The 19,707-nt window shown below is 38.0% G+C and overlaps 1 long non-coding RNA gene across 1 annotated transcript; it reads left to right on the top strand.

Moving 5' to 3' along the window:
• The first annotated feature begins 13,131 nt into the window (after positions 1–13,131).
• LOC130590120 (uncharacterized) lies at positions 13,132–15,715 on the top strand. The gene is made up of 3 exons (XR_008967784.1): positions 13,132–13,352; positions 14,145–14,202; positions 15,472–15,715. It is a non-coding gene; the product is annotated as an uncharacterized LOC130590120 (long non-coding RNA).
• The last annotated feature ends 3,992 nt before the right edge of the window (positions 15,716–19,707 follow it).

Genomic DNA, 19,707 nt, shown 5'->3' with positions numbered 1-19,707 from the left:
CATGAAGGGTGGCGTGAGGCCATGGGGTTGAGATACAAGCTCTGGAGAATCAGGGCACATGGGAATTACAGCCACTTCCTCCAGGCAAGAAGGCCTTGGGGAGTAAGTGGGTGTATACAGAAAAGTATGATGAGAAAGGAAACCTTCAAAGACTGAAGGCAAGATTGGTTATCTTTGGCCATCATTAGGTGAAAGGGATTGATTATAACGAAACATTTGCCCCGGTAGCAAAAATGACTAATGTTCGTACTTTCCTGGCCGTTGCAGCAGTCAAGAAATGGGACATTCATCAGATGGATGTCCATAATGCCTTCTTACATGGAGATTTGGAGGAAGAAGTTTACATGAAAATTCCACCTGGTTTTCAGGGAAATAAGTCTAATCTAGTGTGCAGGATGAAGAAATCATTGTATGACTTGAAGCAGGCACCTAGATGTTGGTTTGCAAAATTGGCTTCTGCTTTGAAAGCATATGGGTTTAAGCAGTCCTATTCTGATTATTCCTTGTTTATGTTTACTAGGAATAATATTCAGTTGAATGTTCTCATCTATGTGGATGACATGATTATTGTAGGAAATGATCAGAAAACTTTACTGAACTTCAAAGCTTACCTTGGGAAATGTTTCAAAATGAAGGATTTGGGAGCTTTGAAATATTTCCTTGGTCTTGAGATTGCCAGGGGGCCACAGGGAATTTTTATGAGTCAAAGGAAGTATGCATGGCCGTCCCTAAACATTATTGGGCCCGGGGCAATATATGAAAAAGGGCCCCTAATGTATATGTAAGAATAGTGACTTGAATGGTGCCTTGAAGGTGTTTGGTAGAATGCGTGAAGAAGGAATGACATAAGGCTAACTTTGAATGGACATATCTCTCAATCTATAAATTATTTTGAGGTGATTCAAAGTGGAGGTGATAGCTTGTTTCGAGAGCTTTCCAACGATAGGTCATATGCCCGATTCCGATAAGAAACGCAGAAGTTATAGCTGTTTTAAGTCTCGCCCGATCGGGTTGGGCGAGGGAGCCCGATCGGGCCCGCAACGATTTGCTGGGCAGCGTGTGTTTGTGGCTCGCCCGATCGGGCGGCAGGCCGAATTACGACACGGGCGTTCGTTGCCCGATCGGGCCCGGGAGCAAAATTCTTCGAGCGTTAAGTGCCCGATCGGGCGGGTCTCGCCCGATCGGGCGGCTGGCCGGGTAACGCGGGAACGCGTTTTCTGAACGGGGGTATAAATATGTATTTATATCTTAGGGTTTTGGACTACGAATTAGCCTCTTTTCTCTCTGTAATCTGGTTTTCCTCACATAATAAAATATTCTCTCTCTCTCTGCCGTGGATGTAGCCAAATTGGTGAACCACGTAAATCTGTTGTCTGATTTTATTGTTTTTGCATTCATATTTTGTTTCTTCCTCACGTCCGTTATAACAAACTGGTAATAAGAGCTTTGGTGTTCGATTTGTGTGAGAAAGATGTCTGGGGTGAATGTCAAAATCGATAAATTTTCTGGGAGGAATAATTTTAGTCTGTGGCAGATCAAGATGCGGGCTTCACTGAAGCAACAGGGGTCGTGGGCACCGTTGGCAAAGAAAGCAACGGATTCAGTCACCGCTGAGATGGCCGTTCTGGAGGAGAAGGCTCATTCAACGATTATGCTGTGTCTGGAAGATGACATAATCACTGAAGTCGCGGAGGAGGAAACCGCATCTGGTCTGTGGTTGAAATTAGAGAGTTTGTACATGTCAAAATCTCTAACCAACAAGTTGATGATGAAACAACGTCTGTTCAGCCTGCGTATGCAGGAAGGTACGTCTCTAAGGGATCATCTAGATAAACTGAATACTATCTTGCTAGATCTGAGAAATATTGATGTTAAAGTAGATCATGAGGATGCTGCTTTAATATTGTTGGTATCTTTGCCTATATCATATGAGAATTTTGTGGATTCCTTTATTGTTGGTAAAGATAGTCTGTCGTTAGAAGAAGTAAGATCTGCTCTGCATACTAGAGAGATTCGTCATAAGGCGTCTGGTACAGGTACAGGCGATCAGGCTGCTGGATTAGTAGCCAGTAGTAATGACAGGAGAATTCGGGGAAAAAATCCAGGAAACCGTTTTCTAGAGGTCCTAAATCTAGTGATGTCTGTGATTACTGTAAGGGAACGGGGCATTGGAAAAGGGAGTGTCCTAAGAAAAAGAAGCAGGAGGACAAGAATGAAGGTTCTGCTGCTTTGGCAGAAACTGGAGGTGATTCTGAGGAAGATCTGGCCCTAGTAGCTAATAGCCAGTCACATTGTCAGGGTGTGTGGGTTCTTGATTCTGGGGCATCTTGTCATATGTGTTCGCGCAGGGAGTGGTTTATGAACTATAAACAGGATGATGGAAGTGTTACTATGGCCAACAGTGAGGTCTGTAAGACAGTTGGTATAGGGTCCATCAGAATTAGGACATGTGATGGCAAAGTTTGTACTTTGAATGATGTTAGACATGTTCCACAGGTCACAAAGAATCTGATTTCACTTAGTATGTTAGACAAGAAAGGGTTCAGTTTCAAAGGTGAAGGTGGAGGGTTGTATGTCTACAGGGGTTCGAAGATGATTCTGAAAGGGGTTAAACGGGAGACATTGTATGTGTTGCAAGGGTCTACGTTATCTGAGTCTGGGGTTGCTACATTGGCTGTTTGTGATAGTGTTGAGAAACACGTGGAGCACAGAGGCACTCTAGGTTGGAGTGGTGGTTCACGTTAGGGAGAAATCTGTCAACACTCACAATCTGAATCTGAAATTCCGTGTTCTTCGTCATCAAAGTTGGGTCAGTCAAACTTGACTCCTGGTCAGCATGAAATCTTTGGGAACTCTCCCCAAAGGGACGGTTGTGAAGACATGGTGGGTTTTGCACTGTATGTCGGAGAGGTGAATATTTTTGGGCCGTCCAAGGAAGGTGTTACTTGTGCTAGGAAAGAGTATAAGAAACACATCTGTTCGAATCTGATTCCACAGGGTAAGTTCCAAGGTTGCTTGGACTTACAAGCTGTTCGTGATTGTTAGTTGCCCTCTTGGGGCAATTCTGGGGTCCTTAGGGACTAATCTGGTCTGGTTGTCTGTTGGGACAAATCTGGTGTAGGGAGATTCTGGCGTTGTGATCAATGCATCTGGTTTTCTGGCTTATTGTGAGAGGATTCAAGTTAAGGTGGAGATTTGTAAGAATAGTGACTTGAATGGTGCGTTGAAGGTGTTTGGTAGAATGCGTGAAGAAGGAATGACATAAGGCTAACTTTGAATGGAAATATCTCTCAATCTATAAATGATTTTGAGGTGATTCAAAGTGGAGGTGATAGCTTGTTCCGAGAGCTTTCCAACGATAGGTCATATGCCCGATTCCGATAAGAAACACAGAAGTTATATCTGTTTTAAGTCTCGCCCGATCAGGTTGGGCGAGGGAGCCCGATCGGGCCCGCAACGATTTGCTGGGCAGCGTATGTTTGTGGCTCGCCTGATGGCATCGAGCCATCTTGCCCGATCGGGCCCGGGAGCAAAATTCTTCGAGCGTTAAGCGCCCGATCGGGCGGGTCTCTCCTGATCGGGCGGCTGGCCGGGTAACGCGGAAACGCGTTTTCTGAAAGGGGGTATAAATATGTATTTATATCTTAGGGTTTTAGACTACGAATTAGCCTCTTTTCTCTCTGTAATCTGGTTTTCCTCACATAATAAAATATTCTCTCTCTCTCTGCCGTGGATGTAGCCAAATTGGTGAACCACGTAAATCTGTTGTCTGATTTTATTGTTTTTGCATTCATATTTTGTTTCTTCCTCACGTCCGTTATAACAGTATAATATATTTAACAAAATATACATGTTTATAGGATAAAAACTATTTGAAAATCGACTAATTCATGTTTATCAAAAACTATTTCTTCAAAAAAATGAAAAACTTTTTCATTTTTATATGATTAATATATATCTCATATTCACGGGAATCTTTATAGTAAACCTGGGTGTACCATGCTCATGGTACACCCAATGCTATTTTCGCCAAGTAAGCAAAATGGGAAAATGAACAAATGAGCAAATGAGCAATTGAGTAAAATAAGCACATGACCAAATGAGCAAATGAGTAAAATGAACAAAGGAGCAAGTATTTTTACTCATTTAAGAAAATGAGCAAACACTTTTACCCAAATTAAATGAGCAATCTTTGTCATTTGCTCATCATCATCTTCCTCACTTTCAGATCTGGAAATTTCTTTTTTTTTTTTTTTTGCGAATTTAAAATCTCCATTGTTGGAAGATTTGGAAGGAGGAGAAAGAAGAATTGAAACAACAACAACAACAACAATAACAGAACAATTGAACAAATGAGCAACGATTAAAACAACAACAACTGAACAAATGTGCAACAATGGCGTCAAAAAACCCTAAACCCCCAACCATCATGAGAAATTTCTTAAAATTAAGAAAAATGACGAAAAAAATTGGGGAAAAATCATGAGAGAGAAAACGAAGAAGAAGCAGGAGAAGAAGTGGAGGTACTAGAATGAAAATGAAAAGTCGAGAAAACTCGCTTTGCCATTAATGAATAGTACTGGAAGTGGAGAGCAGATGAAATGGAGGAGAGAGAAAGAGATTGATGCGTTGATGATGATGATTAATACGAATTGCAGTGATAATCAGCGTCATGTTTCGAGGTTTCATGGAGATTCAGATGAAGAAATGGAGGAAGAAGATGATGAAGGTGGTGAAAGTTGCCGGAAAGAACAAATTAGGAAATTCAAGTTTTAATTAATTACGAAAATGCCCCTGGGTGTACCATGAGTGGACTCAATATTCACTCTGTCCTAGAAATATACTTTGTAATCCCCCATATTTTTAAGATATTAAATTAAATAGTTTTAATCATTTTAATTATTAAAGCTATTTAATTTCAGTATTTAAGAGCAGAAGGGTATTTTGGTCATTTTACCAAAAGAGTATTTGAGTATTTCCACAAAGAAGTATTTAGTATTTTCAAGAAAGTATTTTATTAATATTAGTAGGAAGATTATTTTGGAAATTGATCATCAAATGTATTTTGGCAATTTGATGAGTAAGGGCATTTTGTCTTTTACCCAAATTGACTACTACTATAAAAAGGGGAAAACCTAAAGTTCCCCATCTTTTTTCACTAGCCACTTTCTTCAAAAAGGAGTAAGAAGTTCCTTTTTCTCTCAAACCTTTGTTCTTCCTCAAGTAAGTTTTCTTCAAGTAATTTCTTCAAAGATTCAAGTTCTAATCTAGTTTTGTTTTTAAAATTGTAGGAAGATCTTGCAAATATCAAAGGGAAGCAAAAGGTAATTATTTTTCTGAAATTTTGGGGTTTTTCTTCCTTATTTTCTCTCTCCTCTTTGTTCACGATTTCCGGCCACCACAAGGTGGTTCGCCGGCGAGATCGACGAGTCCGACGGACCACTGTCGCGAGACAGTGGTGACAACGACTGGCCGACAGCACCCCTGCCACTGCCGCGTCGGTGGTGGTGTGGCGTGCGTGGTGGCGCCGGTGGTTGTGTGTTTTCAGATTTGTGGTTTTTCGAACCACTTGTAAAAAAAAAAAAAAAAATTCTGTTATTATTTTATTAAATTTACAGCAGTAATTAATTAATAAATAATTATTTTAAAGAGTTTTAAGTATTAGTTTGTAGTGGGTTTTGCCTACTAGTAAAGGTTTTCAAGTTATGACTTTAAAATAGTTTTTAAACATTTGTAAGGAAAAATCAGCTTTATTATTTATTTAAAATGCTGATTTTTATTTATTAGTAGCTTTGAATTGTTGTTGGAAGTACTAATTGATAGTACTTTATTGTTGGTAGGTTTCAAGAATAATTAAAGCCAGTCAAACTTTTGACTGTTGATTTTTGTGTAATCAAGGTACATACACTTTGACCTTGACTTTAGTAGTTTCAAAGGATATATATATATTTTATTGAGCATGAGGAGTAAGGAGAGGCTTATGCCTTGAAATTGTTTGAGTATATGTTGAGAACTTAGAAAGGGATTAGGAATGGAACTTTTGAGTTATTCCTATATTTGAAAAGCATGTTATTGATGTTAATTGCTTTTGAGCATGATTAAAGTTATTAAAGTTATTCTTGAAGCTAGGCTTGCCTGAGAATATTTTATTGAGCATGGTCTCAATTGAGGTTATATATTTATTGAGCATGGTCTCATTGAGTTATATATTTTATTGAGCATGGTCTCATTAGAAGTTATATATTTATTGAGCAGGTCTCATAGAAGTATATATATTATTGAGCAAGGTCTCACAAGTTTATCAAGTTATTGAGCAAGGTCTCATAAGTTAAAGTTATTGAGCAAGGTCCACAAGTAGTTTAATCATTGAGCAAGGACTCAATTGATTGGATCATGGATCCTTAAGAAAGTAAGAAAAAGGACTCATGGAGTCATTAAAGTAATAAGATGAGCAAGGTCTCAAAGAATTTAGAATTGAGTTAATTATGGTGTTGTTGCATTCACTTGTTAAAGAAAGATAAGAAATTAATTTATTTGCTAGATGTATTATTGTGATGTGTCTCACATAATGGGCTTTGGCAATAAAACTCTTGGGATGGATCCCCCATGAGTATTGAACATAAGGGGGGAGTTAGTGTGAAACTATACTCCTGCATATAGCTTAGCATGACGATGTTAATGCTTTTATTTTATCAAGCAAGTTTATGGAATTCCAATTATCAAGATCTTTGAGTGGACTAGGTGTCACTCGTATTCTTTATCTCTGAGATGTTGAGTCTAGAGGCTCACTCTCACCCTCGTTCATTACTAACAAGCTTAAATTTCTCGAGTCAAGTTATTTAAAGTTCATGGAACTTTAGTAAGAGGTGTGGGATCTCTTACACAAGTAATAGTAGCCCGTATGACTCCAAGAGGAGGACGGTGCCCGTTCATTGCCAAATAATAATAAAAGAAAGTATTTAGTAAGTTCAGTTATTGCTTGTCGCATGTAGAGTCGTAAGAAGAGCAAGCCGAAGTGATTGAGGATTGCATGCATTATTATTCGCATTAGTTAGTTGTGTTATGTACTCAGCGTTGCTGATGTATGTGTTTCTTTGTTTCTTTTGGTTGTTGTTTTTCCTCAACAACCCTGTGATGATCCATTTGGTGAGCAGAGTTTAGAGAAGAAGTTGCAGGTACAAGTTCTTGATGTGCATGGAAATCATAAGCATCCGGATGGGAGTTTTCAATCACGAGTACTATTATTTAAGTTATCTTGAATTTTATATTTGACTTTACTTGACCAATGGGGTCAAGGTTTGACTTTTGAATGGGACTAGTATGGGATAGTCTCGGAGTTTGTAATTCATTTACATACTTTCTTATTTCCGTTGTATTAAAGTATTTTCAGTTTATTTTAAAAGACTTCCGCTGTATTATCTGATTAGCCTTACGTATTATCATGCGTGGCATAACAACTCCCGCAATTTCTCCTAGTTTATAAAAGGAGGAGTCGTGGGGGTGTTACAAAGTGGTATCAGAGCTCCAAGGTTTATATTACCTTATTTTACAAAAGTTTTCGAACTTAAAAGTATTTCAAAGTCGAATTGCAAAAAGGGAAGGGAATTGCATATGCATATGTACATTGCGTCGCATTAGCCACTAAGTCTTTATGTGTCTTAGATTAGTAAGTGCTCTTAGTTCTAGTAGCACTTTTGATGTGTTTTATGTGACTAAGTGTTTGATTGCAACGTGGTTAGCATTTTCTACTTGCATGGAGTCCAGTTTGGACTGAAAGGTGTAGTATGACTACAAAGTAGTGCTAGTTCTGCTTTAATCTACTACTCTAGTAAGAGAGTTAGTATAAAAGTTCCTTAGAAAGGAGATTGCGAATTAAATGTCAGCGTGGCATTTGCTTAGTATTTTTGACCTATATTGAGGGTCAATAAGCGATTTTTGAGTCAATTTTTTTTTTGGCAGATCAATGGCCGATAGAAACGCTAGAATTGATGCTCAGCTGAGGAATTTAGTCCGAGTGACTACGAATTTAGCTAGAAGAGGTCCTTCGAAGAAGAAGTCTGTTGATTGGTTTAAGAGGGTTAGTGATAGTAAACCGCCTTCTTATGATGGGAAGGGTGATCCTGTTAAGCTTGAGAACTGGGTTAGGGATTTCGAGAAGCTATTCGATGCTATCCAATGTCCAGATAATAGGAAAGTAGCTATAGCTGCATATTACCTTAAGGAGGAAGCTGACTTTTGGTGGTCGCAGCATAAGGAGACGTTAATGGCAAGGCCTGACTTTGATTGGAAGGCTTTCGGAGTAGCTATGAAGGAGAAATTTTATCCCAATTTCTTGAGGAGGCAAAAGGCCACTGAGTTTGATGAGTTGAAGCAAGGTGACATGACTGTGGAGCAGTACTATGAGAAGTTTGTAGGATTGATGAAGTTTGCTCCGAGTTAGTACCTACTGAGGAAAGAAAGGCAATTAGGTTCGAGACTGGACTTAGTCTTGAGGTGAAGCTTGGGCTAGGAGGTTCAACTTTCAGGACCTTAGAGGAAGTGTATGATAGAGCTGCTCATTTAGGTTCCTATTTGAAACAAGCTGGAGTTGAGAGCTCAACAATAAGAGGAAGGAGAATCCTAGTCAGAATTTCCAGAGGAACGACAAGAAGTTCAAGCCTCAAAATAACTTTCACCAAGGAGGACAATCTAATGGCCAAAGGAATGGAGGCCATATCAACCACAGAAGGGTGGAAATGGTTCTAATAAGGGAAAGAAAGGAGACGAACGCGTGTATTTCTGCAAGAGGTGCCCTACAATCATCCTGGAAAGGATTGTGAAGGAAAGCTGGTGGAGTGTAACTACTGCCACAAATTGGGTCACCGAGAGTATGAGTGCTTCTCCAAGAACCCTGAGTTGAAGACCGACAAGGGCAAGAGCGGAAACCAGTTTGGTCAGGGTAATCGAAACCAGTCAGGAGGCAACAACTATCAAGGTGGGAACAAGCAAAATGGGAACAACAAGACCGTTTCGAGTGGAGCTGGTCCTAGTGTGCCTGCAGTGGCAAGGTTGAATGTCATAAGTGCTAGAGAAGCTGAGACGTCTAAGGACGTAGTTATGGGTAATGTTTCTATTAATTCCACTTTTGTTAAAGCTTTATTTGATTCAGGAGCCGAACGTTCTTTGTTTCAAAGTTAGTTGTTTCAAAATATGGCTTAGAAAACCCTAGGAATGTTGAGATTCCTATTATGTTACCATCTGGGGAAGTAGTAATTTGCCCAAGAGTTTATGAGAACGTCCTTGTGAGAATTGGGGATGTAGACTTTGAAACCAACCTCATAGATTTCCATTGGAAGACTTGGAGTATTTTAGGGATGGATTGGCTTAAGGAGTATAAAGCCGAGATTCTTTGTGGAGAACAAAAAGTGAGATTGAGGAATAAGAATGGGAAAAAGGTGACTTTCAAGACTAAACCACAAGAAGGTAGAATTAAGATCATTTCAGCCTAAGTTTGGTAAAGCAAGTGCAGAAGGGAGCTCCGTTATTCTTGTGTAATGTGCAGAGGTTGGAAGAAGAGAAGCTTAAGATAGAGCATGTGAAAGTGGTGAATGAGTTTCCAGACGTATTTCCGGAAGATATACCGGGAATGCCACCTCGAGGGAGTTAGAATTCACCATAGACTTAGTTCCTGGAACTGCCCCTATATCAAAAGCACCCTATAGAATGGCTCCAGCAGAGATGAAGGAGCTCAACAAGCAACTAGAGGAATTACTCGAGAAAGGGTACATTAGACCTAGTTATTCCCCATGGGGAGCGCCTGTTTTGTTCGTGAAGAAGAAGGATGGAGCTTGAGGCTATGTATGATTATAGAGATCTAACAAGGTGACTATTAAGAATAAGTATCCGTTACCGAGGATTGACGACCTATTCGATCAATTAAGAGGAGCTGGAATATTTTCAAAGATAGACTTGAGGTCAGGGTATCACCAATGCAGATTGGGAGAAGGACATACCAAAGACTGCCTTTAGGACGAGGTAGGTCACTATGAGTTCACCGTGATGCCATTTGGTTTAACCAATGCACCAGCGATGTTTATGGACCTCATGAATAGAGTGTTTCGAGAGTATTTGGACAAATTTGTAGTCGTATTCATCGATGATATCCTTATCTATCGAAGAACAAGGAGGAGCATGAAGAGCACTTGAGATGGTGTTATCTACACTTAGGGAGAATCAGCTTTACGCAAAGTTCTCGAAGTGTGAATTTTGGATGGAAGAAGTGGCTTTCTTGGCCACATTGTGTCAAAGAAGGGAATTTCCGTAGATCCGTCGAAGATAACCGCAGTGAGCGAATGGCCTAACCTAGGAATGTTACTGATATAAGGAGTTTCTTGGGTCTAGCTGGCTACTATAGACGTTTTGTGAAGGATTTTCGAGGGTAGCTAAACCAATGACTAGTCTTATGAAGAAGGATACGAAGTTCATATGGACCGAGGAGTGTAGAAAGCCTTTAAGAAGCTTAAGGAGTTGTTGACTACAGCTCCGATTTTGACGTTGCCAGAGGAAAATGCTGAGTTGGAGGTATATAGTGACGCTTCGAAAAATGGTTTAGGGTGTGTGTTGATGCAAAATCGAAAGGTTATAGCCTACGCTTCTAGGCAATTGAAACCGTACGAAGTGAATTACCCAACCCATGATCTAGAATTAGCCGCAATAGTGTTTGCTTTGAAGATTTGGCGACACTACTTATATGGAGTGAAGGTGAAGTTGTATACAGATCACAAGAGTCTGAAGTATTTGTATACTCAAAAGGATTTGAATATGAGACAGAGAAGATGGTTAGAGTTGGTGAATGACTATGACTTGAGATCTTATACCATGAAGGAAAGGCAAACGTCGTTGCCGACGCGTTAAGTCGTAAGTCTAGCCATAGTTTAAGTACTTTGGTACTTCCAGAGAAGTTGTGTGACGATTTAGGAAGCTCAACATTGAAGTTGTTGGAAGTAGTGGAGTGGAAGCATGCTTAAATGCCATTTCAATCCAGTCAGAATTGAATGAAGAAATTTTAAAGGCTCAAGAAGGGAATGAGGAAATGGAGAAGATAAAGAAGCTGCATCGAGGAGAAAAAGACAAAGGATTTAGTATCCATGATGATGGAAGTGTCCGATTCAATGGAAGATGGTGCATACCGTCAAGTTGCACCGAGTTGAAAGAAAAGTGATGAAAGAAGGGCACAACACGACTTATTCTATCCACCCTGGAGGGGATAAATTATATAAGGACTTGAAGCTAATGTTCTGGTGGAACAATATGAAAAGAGAAGTAGCTGAATTTGTTGCTAGGTGTTTGACTTGTCAGAAGGTGAAGAGCGAACACAAGAGACCTCAAGGGACGATTCAACCGTTACCAGTGCCTGAGTGGAAATGGGATGACATAGCAATGGATTTCGTTGTAGGTCTCCCTAAGACAGCAAAAGGATTTACCAAAGTGTGGGTGATAGTAGATAGACTAACTAAGGTAGCAAAATTTGTTCCGATGAAGGACAATTGGTCGATGGAATAGTGTGGTAAAGTATATGTGACCAAGTGGTGAGGCATCATGGAGTTCCTTCCACTATTGTGTCTGATAGAGATTCAAGATTCTTATCTCATTTTTGGGAGGCATTACAGAAAGCTTTTGGGACCGATGTGCTTAAGAGTACAGCTTTTCATCCAGCAACTGATGGTCAATCGGAAAGAACCATTCAGACTCTCGAGGATATGTTGAGGGCGTGTGCCTTAGATTACCCTAAGACTTGGGATGAGATGTTGGCTTTAATAGAATTCTCATATAACAATAGCTACCATTCTAGCATTAAGATGGCTCCTTTTGAAGCTCTATATGGTCGGAAATGTCGTAGTCCATTGTGCTGGAACGATATTAGCGAGACGGTTACTTTGGGACCGCAAATGATTGAAGATACCGTAAATCAAGTGAGATATATTCGTGAGAAGATGAGGGCGGCCCAGGATCGTCAAAAGGCCTATGCAGATCAGAATAGAAGAGATAGCGAATATCAAGTAGGCGAGAAAGTCTTACTGAAGGTGTCACCTATGAAAGGGGTGATGCGTTTTGGGCAAAAAGGAAAGCTTAGCCCGAAGTTTATAGGTCCGTATGACATCATTGAAAGAATTGGAAGATTGGCTTATCGTTTAGATTTGCCAAATAACTTGGGAAAGGTGCATAATGTGTTCCATGTATCCCAACTAAAGAGATATGTGCCCGATAAGTCTCACGTATTAGACCCGAGATTATAGAAGTGGATGAGACGCTTTCTTTGAAGAGAGACCAGTAAAGATCTTGGACTCTAAGGTGAGGAGTACAAGAAATAAAGATATAAAGATACTCAAGGTTTTGTGGTCTAACCAGCGTACCGAAGAGGCTACCTGGGAGGCTGAAGACGAGATGAGAAAGAAGTATCCTGAGTTCTCGACTAGGTGAGTTGAGTTCCGGGACGTAACTCCTTTAAGGGGGTAGAGTGCGTGCGCGCATTTTGCTAGAAATTAGTAAGAATTTGTTGCATTTGTGCACTATTTTTAGAGTTTTCAAGGAAAAACTTTTCAAGCAAAGTAAGCATTTCATAGTTTGAACAATTCAAGGCAAAAGTTTTATTCAGTAGCGTATTATTTGGCTACTTGTTTTATTCAGTAGCGTATTATTGGCTACTTGTTTTACTCAGTAGCGTATTATTTGGCTACTTGTTTTACTTAGTAGCGTATTATTTGGCTACTTCTTAAGAAAGAACTATATTATGGCGTAATGCTAATAAAATTTCAAAGTTGAAAGTTTAATAAGAGAGGAGGTTTTGTTTAAGTTTCGGGACGAAACTTCTTTTAAGGAGGGTAGACTGTAATCCCCCATATTTTTAAGATATTAAATTAAATAGTTTTAATCATGTTTAATTATTAAAGCTATTTAATTTCAGTATTCAAGAGCAGAAGGGTATTTTGGTCATTTTACCAAAAGAGTATTTGAGTATTTCCACAAAGAAGTATTTAAGTATTTTCAAGAAAGTATTTTATTAATATTAGTAGGAAGATTATTTTGGAAATTGATCATCAAATGTATTTTGGCAATTTGATGAGTAAGGGCATTTTCGTCTTTTACCCAAATTGACTACTACTATAAAAAGGGGAAAAACCTAAAGTTCCCCATCTTTTTTTCACTAGCCACTTTCTTCAAAAAGGAGTAAGAAGTTCCTTTTTCTCTCAAACCTTTGTTCTTCCTCAAGTAAGTTTTCTTCAAGTAATTTCTTCAAAGATTCAAGTTCTAATCTAGTTTTTGTTTTTAAAAATTGTAGGAAGATCTTGCAAATATCAAAGGGAAGCAAAAAGGTAATTATTTTTCTGAAATTTTGGGGTTTTTCTTCCTTATTTTCTCTCTCCTCTTTGTTCACGATTTCCGGCCACCACAATGGTGGTTCGCCGGCGAGATCGACGAGTTCCGACGGGACCACTGTCGCGATGACAGTGGTGACAACGACTGAGCCGACAAGCACCACCCTGCCCACTGCCGCGTCGGTGGTGGTGCAGGCGGTGCGTGGTGGCGCCGGTGGTTGTGCTGTTTTCAGATTTGTGGTTTTCGAACCACTTGAAAAAAAAAAAAAAAAAAAAATCTGTTATTATTTTAGTTAAATTTACAGCAGTAATTAAATTAATAAATAATTAATTTTAAGAGGTTTTAAGTATTAGTTTGTAGTGGGTTTTGCCTACTAGTAAAAGTTTTCAAGTTATGACTTTAAAATAGTTTTTAAAACATTTGTAAGGAAAAATCAGCTTTATTATTATATTTAAAATGCTGATTTTTATTTATTAGTAGCTTTGAATTGTTGTTGGAAGTACTACTCCCTCCGTCCCATAATATAGTGCCTATTTCATTTTTGGTGGTCAAACTTTAAAATCTTTGACCGAATATTCTCATTTGTATATATAAAAAAACATATTCATGTAGGATCTTGTTAGATTCGTCTCAATGTGTAGTTTCATAATATCAACTTTTTATATTTTTTATCAATAAGGAATTGAAGATATTAAAGGTCAAAGTTACGTTTTGGAGACCGTGAAAAAAGAAACAAGCACTATATTATGGGACGGAGGGAGTAATTGATTGTACTTTATTGTTGGTAGGTTTCAAGAATAATTAAAGCCAGTCAAACTTTTGACTGTTGATTTTTGTGTAATCAAGGTACATACACTTTGACCTTGACTTTAGTAGTTTCCAAGGATATATATATATTTTATTGAGCATGAGGAGTAAGGAGAGGCTTATGCCTTGAAATTGTTTGAGTATATGTTGAGAACTTAGAAAGGGGATTAGGAATGGAACTTTTGAGTTATTCCTATATTTGAAAAGCATGTTATTGATGTTAATTGCTTTTGAGCATGATTAAAGTTATTAAAGTTATTCTTGAAGCTAGGGCTTGCCTGAGAATATTTTATTGAGCATGGTCTCAATTGAGGTTATATATATTATTGAGCATGGTCTCAATTGAGGTTATATATTTTATTGAGCATGGTCTCATTAGAAGTTATATATTTTATTGAGCATGGTCTCATTAGAAGTTATATATATTATTGAGCAAGGTCTCACAAGTTATCAAGTTATTGAGCAAGGTCTCATAAGTTAAAGTTATTGAGCAAGGTCTCACAAGTAGTTTAATCATTGAGCAAGGACTCAATTGATTGGATCATGGATCCTTAAGAAAGTAAGAAAAAGGACTCATGGAGTCATTAAAGTAATAAGATGAGCAAGGTCTCAAAGAATTTAGAATTGAGTTAATTATGGTGTTTATTGCATTCACTTGTTAAAGAAAGATAAAAAAATTAATTTATTTGCTAGATGTATTATTGTGAATGTGTCTCACATAATGGGCTTTGGCAATAAAACTCTTGGGATGGATCCCCCATGAGTATTGAACATAAGGGGGGAGTTAGTGTGAAACTATACTCCTGCATATAGCTTAGCATGACGATGTTAATGCTTTTATTTTATCAAGCAAGTTTATGGAATTCCAATTATCAAGATCTTTGAGTGGACTAGGTGTCACTCGTATTCTTTATCTCTGAAATGTTGAGTCTAGAGGCTCACTCTCACCCTCGTTCATTACTAACAAGCTTAAATTTCTCGAGTCAAGTTATTTAAAGTTCATGGAACTTTAGTAAGAGGTGTGGGATCTCTTACACAAGTAATAGTAGCCCGTATGACTCCAAGAGGAGGACGGTGCCCGTTCATTGCCAATTAATAATAAAAGAAAGTATTTAGTAAGTTCAGTTATGTGCTTGTCGCATGTAGAGTCGTAAGAAGAGCAAGCCAAAGTGATTGAGGATTGCATGCATTATTATCCGCATTAGTTAGTTGTGTTATGTACTCAGCGTTGCTGATGTATGTGTTTCTTTGTTTCTTTTGGTTGTTGTTTTTCCTCAACAACCCTGTGATGATCCATTTGGTGAGCAGAGTTTAGAGAAGAAGTTGCAGGTACAAGTTCTTGATGTGCATGGAAATCATAAGCATCCGGATGGGAGTTTTCAATGCACGAGTACTTTATTATTTAAGTTATCTTGAATTTTATATTTGACTTTACTTGACCAATGGGGTCAAGGTTTGACTTTTGAAATGGGACTAGTATGGGATAGTCTCAGAGTTTGTAATTCAATTACATACTTTCTTATTTCCGTTGTATTAAAGTATTTTCAGTTTATTTTAAAAGACTTCCGCTGTATTATCTGATTAGCCTTACGTATTATCATGTGTGGCATAACAACTCCCGCAATTTCTCCTAGTTTATAAAAGGAGGAGTCGTGGGGGTGTTACATACTTATTAGGTCACGTAATGTAAAAAATAAATTATAGTATGATTATCAAATGTATTTTAATTTTAAAAAATAGATGTATGTAATAGGAGTTGGTGGGTACTTTTACTGAAAATGAGAGAAATCACATAATAATAGTGGGATCATGCCAGAAATAAAAGTGTGTAAAAGTGAAATAGAACAAACAAAAAATAAAGTGTTCAAACTATTGTAGTAAGGATAAAGTAGCCTTTAATAAATTATACTCCCTCCGTTTCCTAAAGATCTTCCCACTTACTGTTCCTACAGATACCAAGGAAAATCAAGTTGTGTGGGGCATGGTGTGAGTAAAGTAGGAGAGAGAAAGGGGTTAAGATAAATAAACAAATAAAAGGGGTTAAAGTAGGAGAGAGAAAGGGAGTAAAATTGAATTAATAATGTAATGGTGGACCATATGATAGTGACATGAGAGGGTAAATAGGGAAATTTGTTTTGCCAAATAAGGAATAAAGCAAAAGAGGGAAAATCTTTTGGAAACACCCTTAAACGGAAAGAGGGAAGATCTTTAGGAAACGGATGGAGTATAAACTAATAACTAGACGAATATAATCGATAATATAAAATATATTTTATCACCCAACACCTATAAAGAATATTAATAATCTAAGTATTGGCTTTAGGTTATATACATTATTTTTTATTAATTTACAATTTCAAGGTATATAAGATATAAAATCATATTGACTAATAAAATTAAATAATGTAATAGGATGGTAGAAAGGAAATGAAGAAGTAAGTTGGAAATATTATAAGAAGAAAATATAAAAGAACATCTTTGCCAATTCTAAAAAGAAAAAGAAAAACAAAACAAAACAAAAAGAAAAACAAAACAAAACAAAACAAAAAAAAAACAAAACACAAAAAGAAAAACAAAACAAAACAAAAAGAAAAACAATTGCAATGACAGGATTCGAACGCTGAACTCCTACTGTCTCAACATTCCTGTTGAAGCAAACCACCACCATGTTTCCAATACAAGATTATACGTTATTGACGCGGGATATATTACTTAACCAACTATAGATTTCTGGGCCCTGGGCGGGGGCCCCGCCCCATGGCCGGGCCTGGAAGTATGCATGGGATATCATTGCGGAGGCAGGGTTACTTGGGGCGAAACTTGCTGAGTTTCCTATGGAGCAGCATCATCAGCTGGTTGTATATCTTGCTGTTACGAGACCTGATCTGGCATATTCTGTTCACATTTTATCACAGTTTATGCAGGTGCCTAAGGTGGTTCATTGGGAGGCCGCGTTATGCGTGGTTCGATATTTGAAGAAAAATTCAGGCTAGGGCATATTATTTAGTTCTGACAGTGATCTCCGCTTGGAGGGCTGGTGTGATTCGGATTGGACTAGTTGTCCTCTTACTAGGAGATCTGTGAGTGGGTGGTTCATGTTGTTGGGATATTCTCCTATTTCCTGGAAGACTAAGAAACAGCCTACAGTTTCTCGATCATCTGCAGAGGTAGAATATCGTTCGATGGCTACTATTTTGTGTGAATTAAAGTGGTTGAAGCAGTTATTGGGTGATCTCGTAATTCAACATGTTGCATGCATGCGATTATATTGTGATAGCCAATCTGCCTTATATATTGCCTAGAATCCGGTGTTTCATGAACGTACAAAACACATTGAGGCAGATTGTCATTTCGTTCGTGATGCCGTGACTAAAGGTCTTGTGAGTCCGTCCTATGTTCCTACTAAGTTTCAGCTGGCCGATATTTAATTTTTACCAAAGTACTTGGTAGGACTCAGTTTGAATTTTTGTTGTCCAAGTTGGGCATTCGTGATTTGCATGCTCCCACTTGAGGGAGGGTGTTAGGAATTATCTTTAGATATTTAAGATAGACGTGAGAGATAGCATGTTATTCCTAATGGGCCCCTAGATGCAGGATGTATATATATACTTGATTGATGAATGAGATAATCACACATAACATTAACCTAAACTTAACAATATCACAATCTGTGGAGTGGAATGAAGAGGAGATTCACCATAAGGCTGCTGATATAAAGCTGCACTTGAGGTGCACTAAACCGTAAACAGCATTGTCTTGAATGTTCTTCATCTTAACCTTGCCAACTGAAGGACTAGAACTCTGTTGTCATTTGTTTGTATGATAGGAACAGGTGTTAGTTCTTCCAGTTTTGTAATAGAAGTAATCTTTCTTTCTCTTTTTTGGATGTTGTTTTAACATGACTGGAATTTCACAAATTATTATAATAGACGGTCTAATTTTATTATAAAATTAGACAATCCAAGCCAACATTCTCCTAATAAGCCCATTCAATTTCTCTCTAACCTAACACTATTTTTAGGTATCTTGCACCATCATAGTCGTCAATTTCTTCTCTTTCCTTTATTTCCCTTTGAATTTCGAATTAGAACAAACACTTTTTAAAAATATTCCGACAGTCTTACAGAATGGATTAAACTAGTCACTAAATGGATTAAATCAGTCACTAAATGAATTAAAGAATGTTATTAATGTAGATTAAACTGGTCACTAAATAGATTAAAATGGTCACTAAATAGATTAAACTAGTCACTATATTGAAAAAAATGATTTATTCTCTTCTTAATATTGGGCTTGGGCCGCGCCTACTTTTAAATTAAAAGTAGACGGTCTCTTACAAGACTAACTGCTGTAATTTATGACATTGTAACATGCACTGCTGGTGTTATTTACTTAAGTTGATAATTTATGACAGTGGAACATTAGTTCTTCGTTGTTTTTCTTGTTACTTGATAATGTTGATTCTGAGCTGCAAGTCAAGGGTATGTAATTATGTGGAGTGTAATGATGCTGAGAGGATCTAAATACTCGTCGAAGATCTTTAACGGCCCGTTTGGTAGTCGTTAATAAATTGCGGTAATGGGAATGAATTTTAAGTATAGTTTTATTAGGGAAGCACCCTTAAAATCTCCATGGGGAGGCATATTTTCTCCATGGACAAGCAATCTCACCCCTAAACTTGTGTTTTTGTCTCCAAGGGGAAGTAATTTTCATTACCACTCATTACCACCTAACAAGGTGGTATTGAATGGGAATGAAAATTCAAGAAGGAAAGTGGACTTTAGGATAAATTAGCATTACCATGGGAATGGACAAGGATATTTTTCACAAATTTACACACAAATTCATTCCCATTACCACCATTTATAACCAACTACCAAACGGGCCGTAAGTGAAACTCGTTCTACTTTTCTGTAGAACTTCATTCGGACTCCATGACTGTGTTTATAAATTAAAATGACTGAGCTGCCTATAAACAAGCATAACTGGAATAAGTTGAAAACAACCTATAAAGGGACCAAATGAGGAAATGATGAGGAACTTATATGAATAAAACATATAGTCATATCAGCTAGATGCATCAAGAAGTTCGAATGATGATTGTGGCTTATTAGACTTGGGTTTTCGTGGTAGTAATTTTACATGGCAATGCAGAAACGATCTAGACAGTATTGTAAAGGAAATGCTTGACCACTTCCTAGCCTCAGAGGAGCATATTTCCATATTCTTGAACTATGATGTGAGACACTTTCCTATTTATGAGTCAGATCATGCCCCGATCTTACTTAATGTCTCGATGTGGTTATAATTGGACAATGCTGAGATGTCATTAGAGTATGTACAATGGGGCTCTCCAACTAGCTCTTTAAGGAGAGAGAAAATGGAGAGCCACCTCTTACCCAACAATGGGGCTCTTGATAGTGTCTTCCATGTCTCTCCATGGAGACACTTTATAAAGTGGCTCTTGAGGGAGATACCTTTGGAGTTGAAGGAGAGATAACTCTCCAATGTTTGGGCCCACATGCTATTGCAATTACTTAACTT

The sequence above is a fragment of the Beta vulgaris genome, chromosome 9, assembly GCF_026745355.1.
Source record: "Beta vulgaris subsp. vulgaris cultivar EL10 chromosome 9, EL10.2, whole genome shotgun sequence".
NCBI classification, from domain to species: Eukaryota; Viridiplantae; Streptophyta; class Magnoliopsida; order Caryophyllales; family Amaranthaceae; genus Beta; species Beta vulgaris.
This window is presented reverse-complemented; position numbering and strand designations above follow the sequence as displayed.